The sequence below is a fragment of the Diabrotica virgifera genome, chromosome 9, assembly GCF_917563875.1.
Source record: "Diabrotica virgifera virgifera chromosome 9, PGI_DIABVI_V3a".
Taxonomy (NCBI): Eukaryota; Metazoa; Arthropoda; class Insecta; order Coleoptera; family Chrysomelidae; genus Diabrotica; species Diabrotica virgifera.
This window is the reverse complement of record NC_065451.1, coordinates 2,020,059-2,037,390: the sequence shown is the minus strand read 5'-3', so window position 1 is coordinate 2,037,390 and position 17,332 is coordinate 2,020,059. Positions and strand designations below refer to the sequence as shown.

The window sequence follows — 17,332 nt, the reverse complement described above, 5'->3', positions numbered from 1 at the left end:
TTTTACTTCTAATTTTTCAGCTAATTCGTAACCTAGTATCATTAGTATTTTACTAAGAAAACTACCCAATTGTCCCAATTTAAAGGAAGATGTACCATTTAAATCGTAACTTTCATTAATGATAATTGCAGTTATCAAAATGTGGCTTTTCTTCATCTCTCCTTCCTTTGCTACTTTCTGTCCACTCCTGAACATAGGCTTCTTTCATATTACTTCATGCTGTCGTGTCATGTGCCATTTGAAATCACCTATTTCCTGCATACTTGTTGATATATATCATCTAGCTATCTCCTCTGGGGTCTTCCTACACTACGTTTTGTGTGACTTGATCCTTAAAAATGTATAATATATGTTTTAGACCTGGATCCCGCGTACCAAAAAAAAGTTTATTAATAGCAAGCTGAAAATTTGTTAATAGCTTAACGGTGTCTAGTCGGACAAACTTTGATGCAGACTATGAAAACTCCCATGTATTTTGTCGGACAGAACTTCCAATTGATTTGTTACCCTTTCATTAAACTCTCATACAAAAATCAGACTGCTATTTACCACCAACAAAATTCCTGTCATTTGACATGTTCTACGTGTCGGACTTATTAAAATGCCAAACATATTTGTCAAACATTTTTCATATCATATATTATATAAAGTTTGCTATTGAAGGGGCGGCCCGTCGGGATAGGCAAGGTAGGCGCCGCCTACCCTCTTCAAATGTAGTGCAATAATATAAATTATTAATATAAATTACTTATTTCAAAATTGTAATTTATAACATTTTGACACAATACCTACAATAAAAACGCAAAAATTATCCAAATTATTATAAAAAATATCCACAAAATTTTCTCCCAAGTTATAATAATTATTGTACGCCCCTTGTAGTATCAGTAGTAGTCATAAGATTCTATATTCTTCCTAGGTCAGGCACTTGGAAAAGTAGCCTGAAATAGAACGACGACAACACCGAATCGTCCGAATCTCTCTCTCTCTCTTTACGCGAACTTGTCCTTAGCGGGAGGGTCGACTCTACGAATTTTTAAAGCAGGCGGATAGGCACAGAATATTTTAGCCGAACTAGCCTACAAAATTGTATCAGTTGTTTCTCTTGTGTGTTGTGAAGCTGCTTTAAATTGTTTTTTTATTTTGGCTGTTATTAGTAGGATAAGTATTTAATAAAAATAGGTAGGACAATTTAAATTTGTTTATGAAAAGTGAATAATAAACAGTTGAGATCGGTCTATTGAAGGGCATTTTAATTTTATATTAATTTAGTAATAATTCACCAACGAGAAATAAATCTGTGAATAGTTATTTGTCGAATAAAATTTATCAGTGGTCGATTATATTTTTATTGTGTTTCAATACAATTTGGATAATTTAAAGTTAAACTGACGAACTGTGTTATATTATATACACTTACCGGCAGAAAAAACCGCCACCCCAAAAAATGGGTCATTTTTAATGTCTTGTATTTCCTAAACCTGATGTCCGATTTAAGTAATTCTTTTAATATGTTATAGCCTTATTCATTAGCAATATCCCTGTAATAATATTGTTGATAGAAAGGTACATTGTCATTGTATACAGGGTGTACGAATCAAACTGTGTTTTTTTCTCAAACTTTGGAACACCCTGTGGAATGTTCTAGCTTTTATGAAATACTAAAATTAAAACCCAACTATAGCCTCAGGTTTTCTTAACATTATGTTTTTTGTTTCATTCGTTTATGTTGGATAATAAAAAAGTTAGGCACTTTAACAACTACCCCTGTTTTTAGTCAATACAGGGTGTTTTTAAATAAGTACGGCAAACTTTAAGGGGTAATTCTGCATGATAAAATAATGACAGTTTGCTTTATAAAAGTATGCCCGTAAATGCTTCGTTTCCGAGATAGGGGGTGTTGAAATTGTTCTTACAAACTGACGACTTATTTATTGCTCTAAAACGGTTTGTGATATGCAAATGAAATTTGGTAGATTTTAAGAGATAGTTATTGCGCATTTTTTTGGCATACAATTAAGAATTTTATATTCATCATTGGCGTGCATACGGTTATAAACATTTTAGATATATCCCGTATGCACGTCAATGGTGAATTTAAAATTCTTAATTGTATGCCAAAAAATGCGCAATAACTACCTCTTAAAATCTACCAAATTTTATTTGCATTGCATATCACAAACCGTTTTAGAGCAATAAATAAATCGTCAGTTTGTAAGAACAATTTCAACACCCCCTATCTCGGAAACAAAGCATTTGCGGGCATACGTTTATAAAGCGAACTGTCATTATTTTATCATGCAGAATTACCCCTTAAAGTTTGCCGTACTTATTTAAAAACACCCTGTATTGACGAAAAGCAGGGGTAGTTGTTAAAGTGTCTAACTTTTTTATTATCCAACATAAGCGAATGAAACAAAAAACGTAATGTTAAGAAAACCTGAGGCTATAGTTGGGTTTTAATTTCAGTATTTTATAAAAGCTAGAACATTCCACAGGGTGTTCCAAAGTTTGAGATAAAAAACACAGTTTGATTCGTACACCCTGTATACAATGACAATGTACCTGTCTAGCAACAATATTATTACAGGGATATTGTTAAAGAATACGGCTATAACATATTAAAAGAATTACTTAAATCGGACATGAGGTTTAGGAAATACAAGACATTAAAAATGGCCCATTTTTTGGGGTGGCGGTTTTTTCTGCCGGTAAGTGTAGATTTATAGATAATTAAAAATTTAAAGCGAGGTTAATTGTTAAACGTTATATGTGTAGCCTACCCGCATACTGAGGTCACGAGCCGCCACTGCATTGAATAAACTTAAAAACAACCTGCTAGTTTTCACATTCATAAACTGACTTGTCAGGATGGCACGTTAGACAATTAAAACTTTCCCTGTTCCAGTTTCTAGTGTTCCCATACATCAAAGTTTGTCCGACTAGATACTGTTAAACTATTAACAAATTTTCAGTTTGCTATAGGGCTTTTCATCGATTGTCGTTTTTGTTTCGAGCTTCTGTCATGTGTCACATAATATTAATATATCTACGACATACGTCTTTGGCTATTGTATCATTGTTATATATTACCAATAACTGATAACGTATGACGTAGATATATTAATATTATGTGACACATGACAGAAGCTCGAAACAAATGACTGTGAATGAAAAGCCCTATTAACCTTTTTTTGGTACCCGGGATCCAGGCCCATTTGAATTGTCAATATAAACAAGTCAGATAAAATTAAATTATTAGAAGAATTTTTTACCAAGCAAAAAATGAAAATGTGTTTAATTTATTAATGTTTTGTATTTTGAGAACGATTTCCGAAGTGGAAATCGAAAGGCCAAAATAAACTTGTTTTAAAATTATGGCTTATACCAAGTAAAAATACCTAGTTAATTAAATTAACATGGCAACAAGAAAATAGCTTCAGAAAAATTTTAATTCCTTTAAATATGAAGAAATTGCAATGAAAAATAATACAACTGCAAAACGATCACGTGTAAAGGTGTAAACACATACAAATATACCTCGTCCAATTTACTTACCGTTGCACGTCATCCGCGCCATGGCCTGTGACACGATACCAACACGAAATATCTAGGCGGTAAGTGTGTTCCCCTTTAGAATCATTTTGATTCTAAAAAAGAACACACCCACCGCCTAAATATTTCGTGTTGGTATCGTGTCACAGGCCATAGCGCGGATGACGTGCAACGGTAAGTAAATTGGACGAGGTATACATCTTTAGGTTCACATTGGGATAATTCAAACAATTAGATATTTTTAACAGTGTACTAATCTTTATTATAAAACTTAATTTACTTCCTAACGTAGGCATGACTTAATACAATTATCAGTAGTATGGGTTGCCTACCTTCGGTTGCATATTTTGAAAGAATCAAATATTAATGTTTAATTTCATAAAATAAGAACTTTAATTGCGAAAAAGTATCTCAATTTCATATAAAAACATGTAACTTCACTTATAATGACCACAAATTATATTAATCACGAACATTGTAGCTGATGTAACAACAAGAAACAGGCCAACCTTCCGTGGTTATGACTACTAGTCTAACAGTACGTGTATTAAGGACGTGTTATTTTTGAACTAAATTTCACAAATAAATTAACTTACTTTTTTGATTTTAGCTAAATAAAGTAATTTATCTTGTATTTATAACAGTAATTAATTAATTAAACAGTTAATTTTGCTGATTATTTACCCTTGTTACCAAATTTTCCGGATTTAGACTGAGTAGACACGTCCAAATTTAGTTCCATTTTTCACCAATTCAGCTAAAAGGCATGACAATCGCTACCGGAAATTTGAACAAACTTCCGGCTGTCAGTCCCAACTGTTTAAGATGAAAAGATGGCGTATGGGTATTTGAAATTAAAAAATAGTATCAATCAAGATTTGTACAGTAATAAATACGTGACAGTGCCCAAAATATCGTGTATAAGATGACCTATCGTTAGGATTTAAACTTTATCATGAAAGGTATGCTTGTTATTTTCTGTATCATCGGTTTTCTGGCAACAAAAATGCATACAACTATTGGTCAGATATCTGTTAATTTTTTATATAAACATGACTAAAATATCTTTGATTTTACTTAAATCTGTACTAGTTCAAAGCCCCTCCTTGTTGTATTGTAGGGCTGCGAAGTTAATCTGTGTTAATCCATTTAATTAACTTAGAAAAAGCGATTTTGTATGTAATTAGTTTCTTAATAGTATTTTCTCCTCTTTTTTAGGAAATATCCCTAAGGAGGAGAGGAGCAATATTTGAATTTAGACGAAGAATGGAAGCGAGCAAAGAAGTTGTCTTCAATATTAAAATCATTTCCATGGATTTCCTCACACTGAAATGGATTATAAGCAGTGGCGGCTCGTGGCTTTAGGGACAGGGTCGGCAAGGTTTTTGTCTCCTCAGATAGGTATACCATCTAATTGAAAGGCTTCAATCATCATAGAAGATTTTTGATTTTTGTTTTTTTTGAAGATATTCTTCTTTAGCGGCGAATCGATTGAGGGTAAAATTGTACATTTACCGCGCGCCTGCGCACACTGACAGTATGTAGTTCATTGCTAATCTTTCAAGATAGGTATGTATGTATTTGTAACCGTGCAAATAAGTCATTAAAAGTCATTTTACACTATATGTCGTGTGCCGTGTTGTGTAATTATATAAGAAACTTACATGTCTATTTCTAGTGCCTCGATGGAGTAGTTAGAAATGCGTTGGCACTGAGATTGGAAGGTTGCGGGTTCAATTCCGAAAGTGGTAGGTAAGAAAGTTAGTTTGATTTTTAAATAAAATACAAATAACCTTTTAAGTATATTTACTTCGTTTAAATTACCTATTATATAATAGAAGAATATCTTCTTACGTGCGTACATAGTACACACACATTCTTTTTTTTATTTATTTTTTTGTTTTTTTCACATTAGATTTAGATTTAGATCCTAAACATGTTTATAAATTAACTTTAGTCTATGTTGTTTGGACGTAGCAAAATGGGTTATAACATCATCGTAAAATTTATTAATGTGTTGGAGATATTTTAATCATAGAAAAAAGTGTTGTCTGATTTGGTAGAATGCGATCTTACCCTTCAAAAAATATGTCACGTATTTCAGCACCTGGGAAATTGGAAGGATACTACAAATCTGGCCTCCACATAAGTGGTCTGTAGCTTCGACATGATAGGTGTGAAATTTTAAACGTTCTTGCTGTTGATTGGATAGGAAGGGGGTAGCGTTATCTAGCCTCCACGCTAGGTACACCATAGCCTCCATACGGTACTTCCAATATTTAATATTATTTTATTAAAGTGGCCAATAAAGGTAAAACACAAACAACTTTTGTTTCTTAATTATTTATTTATACAATAATGTGACATTTTACATAGAAATATTAGTATTTAATTTCGATTAAATATATGTTTACTTGTTGAATTTATCGGCTGCACACAACAGCTGATCGGCCATTAGACCCAACAACAAAACGCGAAATAAAATGTGTATTTTAAAATTGTTGGATAAACAGTACCTACAATCAGAAAAACTTACCTTTAAAAAGGTACTCGATTATGAAATAACAAAAATATCAAAAAACATGACTGAATATCAGCTTTTTATGGTGACTCAAACACCAAACACATCACATCATAACCGACCATATAAAATAAGTGAACGACAACGAATGAACGAACACGAACACAGATTCACAGATAGCGCACGATTTGTCAAAAGTCATGTTCCACCAATCACAATGCCGACATCAGCGCCTCTGACTAAACAGAAGGAAAATAAATACGATTACATGTTTTTTATTAGAGTTAGCGGGGCATGATTTTAATAGTTTTTTTCTATTGACATTTGAGAAAAGCTTGACACATACTCTTTTGTTTCATGGTGTTTCGACAATACGTTTTGACACTTTTGAGACGAGAGAAATCCCGTTCATTTAAGAGGAAACAGTAGCGATCAACAGGTAGCAACAAACGCGTTCCAAGATTGCGGCTGTAATTTTGAATATTTTGTGGAGATATTTGGCACACTTATTCGTAATATAATAAAGATTTGACGATACAGAGCCCAATTTCAGAAATATGTTAGTATGTGGAAATTACTCTATAACTAAATAAAATATTGCAAAAAGGAACCTGTACCGCCATTAAGAAAGACAAAAAAATACACTTTCTTCAAATATACTTTTTTATCCCGTGCCTAGACTTTGTGTCACATTGAAACTACCAAAAATCGATTTTTTTTAACAAGAAATCGAACGTCGCTGACTTGGCAACATTTCGCCCCTATCTGTATAAAAATTATTGTTTTTGATAGTATAAACGTCACTGTCAGTGTCGAATCACCGACGCGCTGTTGCCTCACTTTTGAAAGTTCGTAGAACTTTCGGAATCTTGGACCGCATTTTTGTTGCTACCTGTTGATCGCTACTGTATCACAAGGCAAAAGTTGGTAGCAATGAGAGAATTCATGATAATAATTTATTAATTTCGGGAACAGTTTGTTGCAATGAATTGCAGTATATAAAATTATACATATTTTGTAACTTATCCCATCTTCCGAAAATATTTGGATCAGCATATAAAACTTTTAATTCATTTCTTTAGTTGTCTATTTGATTAAAGAATGATGCATAGTTTTAATACACTTGTCTAATAGATACTTTGAAAATTCTTTGGCTTAACTTTTAAATTTTTGCAAAGCTTCAAAAATTTGCAAATCTTCAAAATTTGAAAAAAAGGAGTATCTATTTGCACAAATAATAATAGTATCAAAAATTTCAAAATATACTTGTTTTTCGAGATCTGTGTCATACTTTTGTATTTTTTGGGGGTGTTCGGAAATATCAAGCGAATCCAAAACGTCACTGCATATATTATATTGAAAATTACTATCTCTGAGATTTTGTACCAGCTTTGATATTCTATTTTTGGAATAAATAATGTCAGTTGACTGATTTTCAACAACATTGAATATCACATCAGTTTGGGTAAACACTATCTTAAAAATATGTAAAAAAAAATATTAAAAGAATAATCACTTAGTAAAGTTTTCAAACCGATTGTTTCACGAATCGAGATAATATCATCACTTGCAAAATTGTCGCCTTTTTTAATAAAATAAAATTAAAAACTTCCAAAAGCTGTTTACGAAAATCTGCTACAGTGAAAACTAACCGAGATTTAAAATTCCAAAAGCTACTTTATTTCATAATTAATTTCATCCCGAGCGCACTTTAGATTTACGTGGCTTGCCTGCTGCTGCTGTGTCTAGCTATCACCGATCGGCAGATTGTTTATGTGCCGGACCCTGCCATTCAAATACGGGTGAAATGTATAATTGGTTGTCTAATATTCCACAGCGCAGCGCTTCAAATCGTAGATCTAGGGACGGCATGCCGTCAAGCGAAGCTGATCTTATAAAAAAGAATTCATACAATCGCAATCGGATGCACGGCTGGGATTATTAATTTGAAAAGTTTCTTACGCGTAGGGATCACGTAACGTATCGGATTGATCGAATTCTTTTAAAAACAATGAATTAAATTTAGTCTGTATTATCTCACAGATTTTTTTTATTTTACAGAAACAAATATCATCAACTCTGGATTAAATTAAATATTTAGAAAATCTACAATGTGTCCATAATGTGTGGGTCGGCACTGCCGACCCTGACCGGCCGCCACTGATTATAAGGATTTTTTTGTCCAGGACGATTTCAAGAACCAATAAAGAAACCATGTCAGCCTTTTGTCACTCACAAGATTTGATGTAAATATAGCAAGGTAATGATTATTTTTCACTTTTGGTTAATTAACTGTTTTCAATGGTTTGATACATATAGTATTAATTTCTGCAGTTATTTTTTTCATTAGAATGTTGTCATGGTCTATGGTCTGTCTCTAACAAAATTTTATTTTCATTATAAGAATCCATGATTACTTAAAGTAACTATCCCTTTTCTTTTCTTCCCTTGTACTCCTGCTTGCAAAACTCTTAGGATCTTTCTTTCTTGTGGCATTTATGAAATATGTCCCAACCACCTACTTTTCCCTGATTTTCTTTGTTATTTTGAGTCTCTTATGCATATCCATTAGCTCCTGGCTCCTGGTTTGCCAGTAGCCTCCTTTATACAACCAAAATCTTTTCTCAAGATTTTCCTCTCCCATATTTCTAACTTTTTTTCTTCTCTTTGATTCATTGTCCAAATTTTACATGTATTAAACACTCTTTGTCTCACTATTGTTTCATTAGTTTGAATCTTGGCTGCCCTGGACTTTTTTTTTGTCTTCTACTTTGCATTTAATTTTTTCTTCTCTCATTTCCATATACATATACTTGGTTTTTTCTTGGTTTATAGTCATATTTTCTAGCTTCTTCTTCATTTTGTGAACATTTTTCGAAGATCTATTCTTGAATGTGTCAGAAACACCACAAATATTACATATTTGTTTCTTAATAGTATTTTCTTGTCTTGTTTTAGGAATTGCCCCTAAGAATCTCAGGAATATTTGAATATAGATGAAGAATGGAAGCGAGCAAGAGAGTTTTCTTCAATATGAGAATCATTTCCCCAGATTTTTTCACATTGAAATGAAGTATAAGGAATTTTTCTTCAGGAGAATTTGAGAACAAATAAAGAAGCGGTCTATCTTTTGTCACTTATGAGATTTATGTAAAAATAGCAAGGTAATGATTTGTTTCACATTTTTATATACTTTTTCATTGGTTTGATTGTTTCTCATACATATAATAATTTTTGCAGTTACTTTTTTCATAGCAACAGGTCTTATTAGGGTCTTATATAGGTTTGTTTTTGTTCTCTTACTTATAGTCTTGCTTCTTATGCCCTATTCCATGAATATACGACCTTCTTGGATTATCTCGACAATGAATATTTTGCTGTATAAAATAAGCAGAATGAAAGTAAATTGAAAATTAAATTGCTATTTATTGGAATAATTATTAGAGCCATTTACTTTCATACTTCCTATGTTGTACACTAAAATATTCGTTGTCGCGATAATCCAAGAGAGTCGTAGATTCTTGGAATGACCCATAGCAGATTTCTATTCATTCCATATGTTTTTTTGCCTTTCCTCTGTTCTCTCTTTTCCGGTTTTCCCTATTGTTACTCCCAAGTACCAAAAGGTAGATGCAGTTTCAAGTTTATGGTTCTGTGTTATTAGATATTTGTGAGTATATTGTTTTGGGCTGGTTTATCTCTTTGCTTCTAACTCTTCTTGGAGGAGACTACTAACTCAGTGAGCTTTATGAGTGGACTGTTTAGCATAGGGTGAATTTAAAATAAAAAAAAATAACAGTAAAAAAAACGGATCTTAAAGTAAATTGCAATGGAAAGATTTCCTACCTTGTCAAGTCTCGTTGAACAAGCTGGAGCAGGCCTGCTATTCTTCGTACTGCTATTGTTGAGTTGTAGAAATCACTCGCGAGGACTATATTTATTTTCAATACACTTTTCGGAATTGTAAGTGACTGCTTACCAAGAGAGTTGGTTGGCGAATGTCTTTGTTTTTAAAAATGATACGAGTAGGTAGGTAATTATATACAAAAAACTTAAGTTTTTACTTGAAAAAAATATAAAAATGAATATTCACTGAATTAGGTATTAGCCTACTCATATATACGGCGTGTCCCAAAAACTAATAAATAATTAGGAACAATGGAAATAATAAATCCTTTCACTAATAATTAATTATAATATAGAAAAGAAAATGAATTAAAATATTCTTTACAAAAACAAGAAAATTAAAAATTGTTAATCCTAGTGGTGTGGACGAACCAGCTTCCTTATTTAATTTTTTAACTGCTTTTATAAATGTCATCGTCTTTGATATATAATGACTAAATCATCTGCGTATGCTATACTTGAAGTTGACCTGTAATAATGTTTTTGTTTGCGAAGTTTGTCCTCCTTATTATCACACTTTTTACAAGCTTTTAATAACTTTTTTGTTGTTTTGAAATAGTGTTTATGTTTTTCATTGCTACAATTGTTTATGAATTGAATGTAGTCAACTACCATACTTATTTTATGTTTATTTTTAGGTTAGAAGATTTTGCTGTATTGAAATTCATGGAGGACATTAGCAAGTTTTACGGAACATCTTCATCTTCAGAAGCACTCAATGCTCAACGAAATGGATCACCAACAACTTCTATGGAACAACTATATAGTTGAAAATTGTAATATTGTATCATAAAATGTAGTATGGAATAAAATTCCTTTTTGGTGTATTTATTGTAATAAGAGAAATAATTATGTATGTTAGAATAACTAATTGGAATAGGTCTTTGTTGATTGATTTAACAATGATTAATTATGTTGGTGATTTTTTCGTATTGTACAAGATGTACATTAAAAAAAACAAGTAAAATCCTTTATAAAAGGTATATTTATTAAAATTCCCTAAAAAGGGCTACATCACAGAACTGGTTTTCGATCGGATAACCGATCATCATCAGTGCTGACACGATGCTAACAAGCTAACCACCAAAATACAAAAATATGCAGGTAAAAACCCTTTAAAATTGATCCGTCATGGAAACATAATTGTGAACTTGAACATGGATGCACAATATATCACATGTATTCTGCTCGAGGTACAATTTGAGTCCAAATGGAGTTGTTCACATGTTGAATAGATGGTGGTAACTTCTTGGTACTGGGGGTTGTTACCCCTGATGATAGTGTTGATTCACTTGAAAACACTATTTACCAGACATACCTATATTTATTTGGAACACTAAATACGCCAGTAACTACAAAGTCTATGATCTAACCCCGTCGATGTCTGAATAATGAATCCATCCTTTACTTTCTCCGTATCTATAAATAAATCGTAATTGTTTTGTTATGATTGACGACACCCGAATGTGACCATGAAAATACTAATAGTAACATAATTGCTGACAAAGGTGTTTTCAAAACGAGTGGCCTACATTGCAACATCAATGTCACCTATTTATGTAACGTAAACAATGCATGTAGACAATGTTTGTTTAAGACTTTTAAAAATTAAATCGATATGGATTACTCTTATTTTTTGATGCTAATATAAATCCTGTACAATGTGTTCAACATGTGAACAACTCAATTTAGGCTCAAATTGTACCTCGAGCAGAATACATTTGATATTTTGTGCATCCATGTTCAAGTTCACAATTATAATCTATGTTTCCATAACGGATGAATTTTAAAGGGTTTTTACCTGTATCTTTTTGTATTTTGGTAATTAGCGTATCAGCACTGATGATGCTCGGTTACCGATCGAAAACTAGTTGTGTGATGTAGCCCTTATTAGAGAATTTTAATAAATATACCTTTTATAAAGGATTTTATTTGTTTTTTGTAATATATGGTATACAGCCAACTACAGGAAACCTTTTTCCTCGTGGATTTGTAAATTTTTTTCTTTTACATTGTCAGTTGCTTTCTACCATTGATGTAAGGCTGGTTATAACTGTACTGAATCTATTTTCTTGTGGCATCTTATGCAATTTACTATTTTATTTGGCAATAAGTCACAATTTAAGTTTGAAATTGTTTCAAACAATTAACTATTAATTAAAATAAATTGAATTTATTTGACGTTTCGATTTCCACTTCGGAAATCGTTATCAAAATACAAAACAGTAGATAAATAATATTTATTATCATATATTCCATTACCACATTATTACAAAAGTAAATTTCATTTAAGTCCATTTAAAATCTTTTTTTTTTCTTCTCTTCTTTCTTTTTCATCTCTCTGCTATTAGCACAAAATAAATAATATGTTATGCTTTTTCTTCTGTACCTATAATTCAAGGGATGATTTCAAATTGCTGGTCAAATTGATACATTTGGTATCGAGTATGGTCGGCGAATCATTCCAAGTAAATCTAAAACATTTTTTTCTTTACTTCTACACTTTTTCCTTTTCTTTCTGTTCCATCTACCTGCTACCTGAATCATTTCAGGTAAATCTATAGAATCTTTCTCTTTATTTCTACATTTTTTTCTCTTTTTCTTATATCTCAGCTATAATATACTTTGTCTTAAAAGGGATGATTTTAAATTGCTGGTCACATTGATACATTGGTATCGAGTACGTCTGGCGAATCATTCCAATTCCAAGTAAATCTAAACAATTTTATCTCTTCTACATTTTCTTCTTTTCTTACTGTCCTGTCTGCTATAATATACTTTATCTTATGCTAAAAGGAATCATTCTAAATTGCTGGTTAATCATAGGACTTTTCAACGCTTCTCATTTGTTTCGGACTTCTGTCATATGTCGTATAATCCGTGTATAATATTAATATAAGACATATGACAGAATCCCGAAACAAACGTTGAAAAGTCCTGTTGCTGATGCTGATTAAGCCTGTAGATTATATTTTTAGTAGATTATGTCAAAGGTTTGGTCTGAGAATCATTTTTTTATTTTCATCTAGTAATAATTAGTAGTGGGGTATGACAGACAACTTTACTATAATTCCAAGTCAATTTAAAAACTCTTTCTTCTCTTCTACATTTTTAATCTCTCTGCTAGTAGAACAAAATTAAATAAATACTATACTTTTCCTTATGTGTAAGAAGAATTATTTTAAATTTCTCGTTAATTCTACTAGATTGTATCAATGGTTTGGTCCTTTGATAATTTTGTTGATTACCATTTAGTACTGGGGTATGATAGACCATTTTACTATCAGTTCATGTACCTAAGAGAAAGGAATCTTATTCTATTATATTATGAATATTCTATAGAATATTAACATACAAACAATTTTAAATTGAAAAAACTGTAACACCGAAGTAAAACAACTTCTATGTAGTAGGTATATTAACAATTTTAAAAATCCCAATGGATTGTCTAAAATATGTGTTCAGAACGAACGTTCTGAATATTTATGAGTTGCGTTCCTGGGACGACTTTACTAAAAGATAGTTCATTCGATTACATGAAATCAACCCCAACCCAAGAATACCAGTCACAAAAAAATCATAGCATATGATCTGTCTTCAAAAAGACAACCAATTGCAACGATGACAGTAAAATTCTCGCGTTAGAGATTCCATAGTAAATCACGAGGGAAAACCAGGAAAAAACCTCGTGATACTATTCCGATATCGTAAGTATTTGGTCTTACATTTAATTTACTTTCAAAAAACTAATACCAAATTCTGACTTTAATATGTTTAAATTATAAATAATATTAATAATGCATAGATCTACAATAAGTAATACTAAAATATAAAATTTGTATAAAATATAAAACTCCATATGTTATTGACTTATTAATCGTGGTATTTTCTTTCTATTGACATCCTCTTTCAGTATGGGTAACCACATCCTACTGCATTCTACCGAGGAATTTGCGAAATTGGTTTCATTTAGCATAATTACAGCCGCTTCTTTGATTTTTCTCTTTTTACTATCTGATTCTTTCAGGACTATACTTGAATCTCTCCACTGAACTCTATGTTCATTATCCCATACGTTCATAGAGATTAAAAAAACATAGAGTTCAATGGAGAGATTCAAGTATAGTCCTGAAAGAATCGGATAGTAAAAAGAGAAAAATCAAAGAAGCGGCTCTAATTATGCTAAATGAAACCAATTGTGTCGCAAATTCCTCGGTAGAATGCAGTAGGATGTGGTTACCCATACTGAAAGAGGAAGTCAATAGAAAGAAAATACCACGATTAGTAAATCAATAACATATCGAGTTAGTACAAATTTTATATTTTAGTATTACGTATTGTATATCTATGTATTATTAATATTATTTATAATTTAAACATATTAAAGTCAGAATTTGGTATTAGTTTTTTGAAAGTAAATTAAATGTAAGACCAAATACTTACGATGTCGAGATAGTATCACGAGGTTTTTTCCTGGTTTTTCCCTCGTGATTTACTATGGAATCTCTAACGCCAGAATTTTACTGTCATCGTTGCAATTGGTTGTCTTTTTAAAGACAGATCACATGCTATGATTTTTTTGTGACGGATATTCTTGAGTTGGGATTGATTTCATGTAATCGAATGAACTATCTTTTAGTAAAGTCGTCCCAGGAACGCAACTCATAAATATTGACGATATCATTTTAAAGTCTTCTACTTTAAAATGTTTAATATACATCTGAATTGCCAATATAAATGAGTCAGATTAAATAAATTATTAGAAGATTTTTTTTACTTAGCAACAACATATTTGCTTATTTTAGTAGTATGTATTTTGTATTTTGACAACGAAACCCAATTTGGGTTTTGAAACGTTAATAAAATCATTTTTTTGGTAAAATTGTGGTTTATTTTCCATTGAAAATAGTTGATTATAAAAATGCCACAAGGAAATAGCTTCAAAACAACCCACTATTAAAAATTGAAAAGTTGGTTGACATTTTGAATTGTTGACAAAAATTGTGGCTATGATTACTTACTCGAATACTTGCCAACTAGCCACAGAACCAAACAATGGTTGTAATTAAAATTCAGTCTATATTATAGTTTGTTGAAATTAAGAAGGCTTAACGCCGATGTTAGGAGATACCTTTGGTTACATGGTGAAACCCTAAACGAAACCCTAAGCAACCATCTTAGGCCGCGAATATCTGCCAAGTGTCAAAAGTTCTTAATTTCCTTAAATTTTCATAATCATTAGAATCTTTTCATCATATATACATTTCTTACTATAATGTTGACTATGTTATCATCATTTTAATTTACTCTATTTCAACAAGCTACTAGCAAAGAATACGCTACTAGTCACATATTTTATATCTGCTCCTCAACGTATACAACCAGCAACACATTTCCACATGAGGTTAATTTCCATATTTATTTTTCTCTATATGTATTAGTATACCAATTCACAAATTTAACTTAATTTCTTTTTTCCCTCATTACCATCAGTTTTATCATCATTTTTACCAATTGGTTCACTCTTCTTCTTTTTCAACTAATTTGATGAGTGTAATTTTATAGTCAATTTGTAGTCAACAGTTAATTAAGAATTTTAAATTCCAAATTTTGTAAAACAAAATTTTTCTCTTTCTCTTAATTGCAATAGATTTAAACGATAGACTTTTAAGATATTATGAAATTTTATCATATCATTATTTTGATCATGACCATTTTGGTTATAATTTTTAAAAATCAACTACCTTAGTCCTGTACCCTCATTGTCACTTCAATCATTTCCTTAGAACTTTTGACACTTAGCAGACATTCGTGGCCTAATTAAGATGGTTGCTTAGGGTTTCACCATATAACCAGAGGTATCTTCTAACATCGGCGTGAAGCCTTCTTAATTTCAACAAACTATAATGTAGACTGAATTTTAATTACATTTCTGGTTGGTACGTTTGGTTCTGGGGCTAGTTGGCAAGTATTCGAGTAAGTATAATCATAACCACAATTATTTCATCGTTCAAAATTTCAATCATCTTTTCAATTTTTAATAGTGGGATTACTTATTCTATTTTAGGTTCACTGATGATGGACTGCTAAGTCCGAAAACGTTCGTTCTGAACACGTTTTAGACAATCCATTAGGATTTTTAAAAATTTTAATATACCTATTCCATAGAAGTTGTTTTACTTCGGTGTTTTTTAACTATGTGGTATACAGCCAACCCAGGGAACTATCCCTTTTTAATTTTAAATTGCTAAACATAGAAAGCAAATTTCAAATATAAAACACTTTTGATTAGAGATATGAAAGAATATAATTTCCAATGTAACTATCTTATATCCACTTCAACATACATACATAATAATCTTTCCTCTTTTACCGTTGTCGAGGGGAATTAAACTTTTGATTAATTTTTTCCATTCTCTTCTATTCTTTGCCATTTTTGTTGATTCTTTCCAAGATTTGCCCTTATTTTGTAATATCTCTGCTTTGTCGCTATTCCACTCTTTTATTGGTCTGCATCTGTTGTTTCCCATTGGTTTAGCTTCCCACTCTCTTTTAACTTGCTTGTTACTGCTCATTTGTGTTATATGTCCGAACCATGCTAATTTTTTCTACTTTCTTCTTTAAGTTCCGTCTCCTAATCGGAGGTTGAATATCATCATCACTATCTTTACTCTATCCACTGCTGCTCTAAAGAGTTCTATAGAACTGCATCTAAACCAGTCCCTTAAATTCTTTAACCATGACACTCTCCTTCTTCATATACTCCTTCCGCCTCTTATCTTTCCCTGTATTATCAGTCTTAGCATTTCATATCGCGGTCCCCTCATTACGTGTCCCAGATATTGTAACTTTCTTATTTTTAAAAATGAATAACCATTTTCAATTTTGTTGCAAAACGAAAATACAGTTGAACCATATTCTAGTCCAATCAGAGAGTGCAGCAAGCACCTCTACCGGTTTCGAAACTTATTAGTCTCTCATCAGGAGGCACATATGCTGCTCTCCCCGATCCAACCAAAACAAACCCCAGCGTGCATTCCCCAGATGGCATAGATGCCCTAGCGGCAACTGCTACAAAAAGACTAAGTTTTCACTCTAATAGCATATAAAACAACAATAATGGCATATATAACTCTGATTGGAGTACGAAGGGAACCATTCTCGTTGGAACTTTACCGCGCTGATCAGATGGGACGTGAATTGTAAATTGTAGAATTCCCTCATCTTCCTTAGTCTCAGCATCCGCATGGCTTGCATATTGTAGAAGCCTCGGAGGTGTAACCAGAGAAGGTTCCCATTGTTTTCATTCTGGTGGGATGTAGAATAGCATTATGTTGTTTTATATGCCAT

At 31.8% G+C, this 17,332-nt stretch overlaps 1 long non-coding RNA gene across 4 annotated transcripts; it reads left to right on the top strand.

Moving 5' to 3' along the window:
* The first annotated feature begins 4,375 nt into the window (after positions 1–4,375).
* Positions 4,376–10,809, top strand: LOC114326532 (uncharacterized). Of its 4 annotated transcripts, XR_007701053.1 has the most exons (7): positions 4,376–4,517; positions 4,774–4,956; positions 5,022–5,124; positions 5,234–5,307; positions 8,138–8,336; positions 9,035–9,240; positions 10,621–10,809. It is a non-coding gene; the product is annotated as an uncharacterized LOC114326532 (long non-coding RNA). The 4 variants fall into 4 exon arrangements; XR_007701052.1 differs by having other exon boundaries at positions 4,774–5,124; positions 5,234–5,303; XR_007701051.1 differs by having other exon boundaries at positions 4,774–5,124.
* Positions 10,810–17,332: the final 6,523 nt, after the last annotated feature.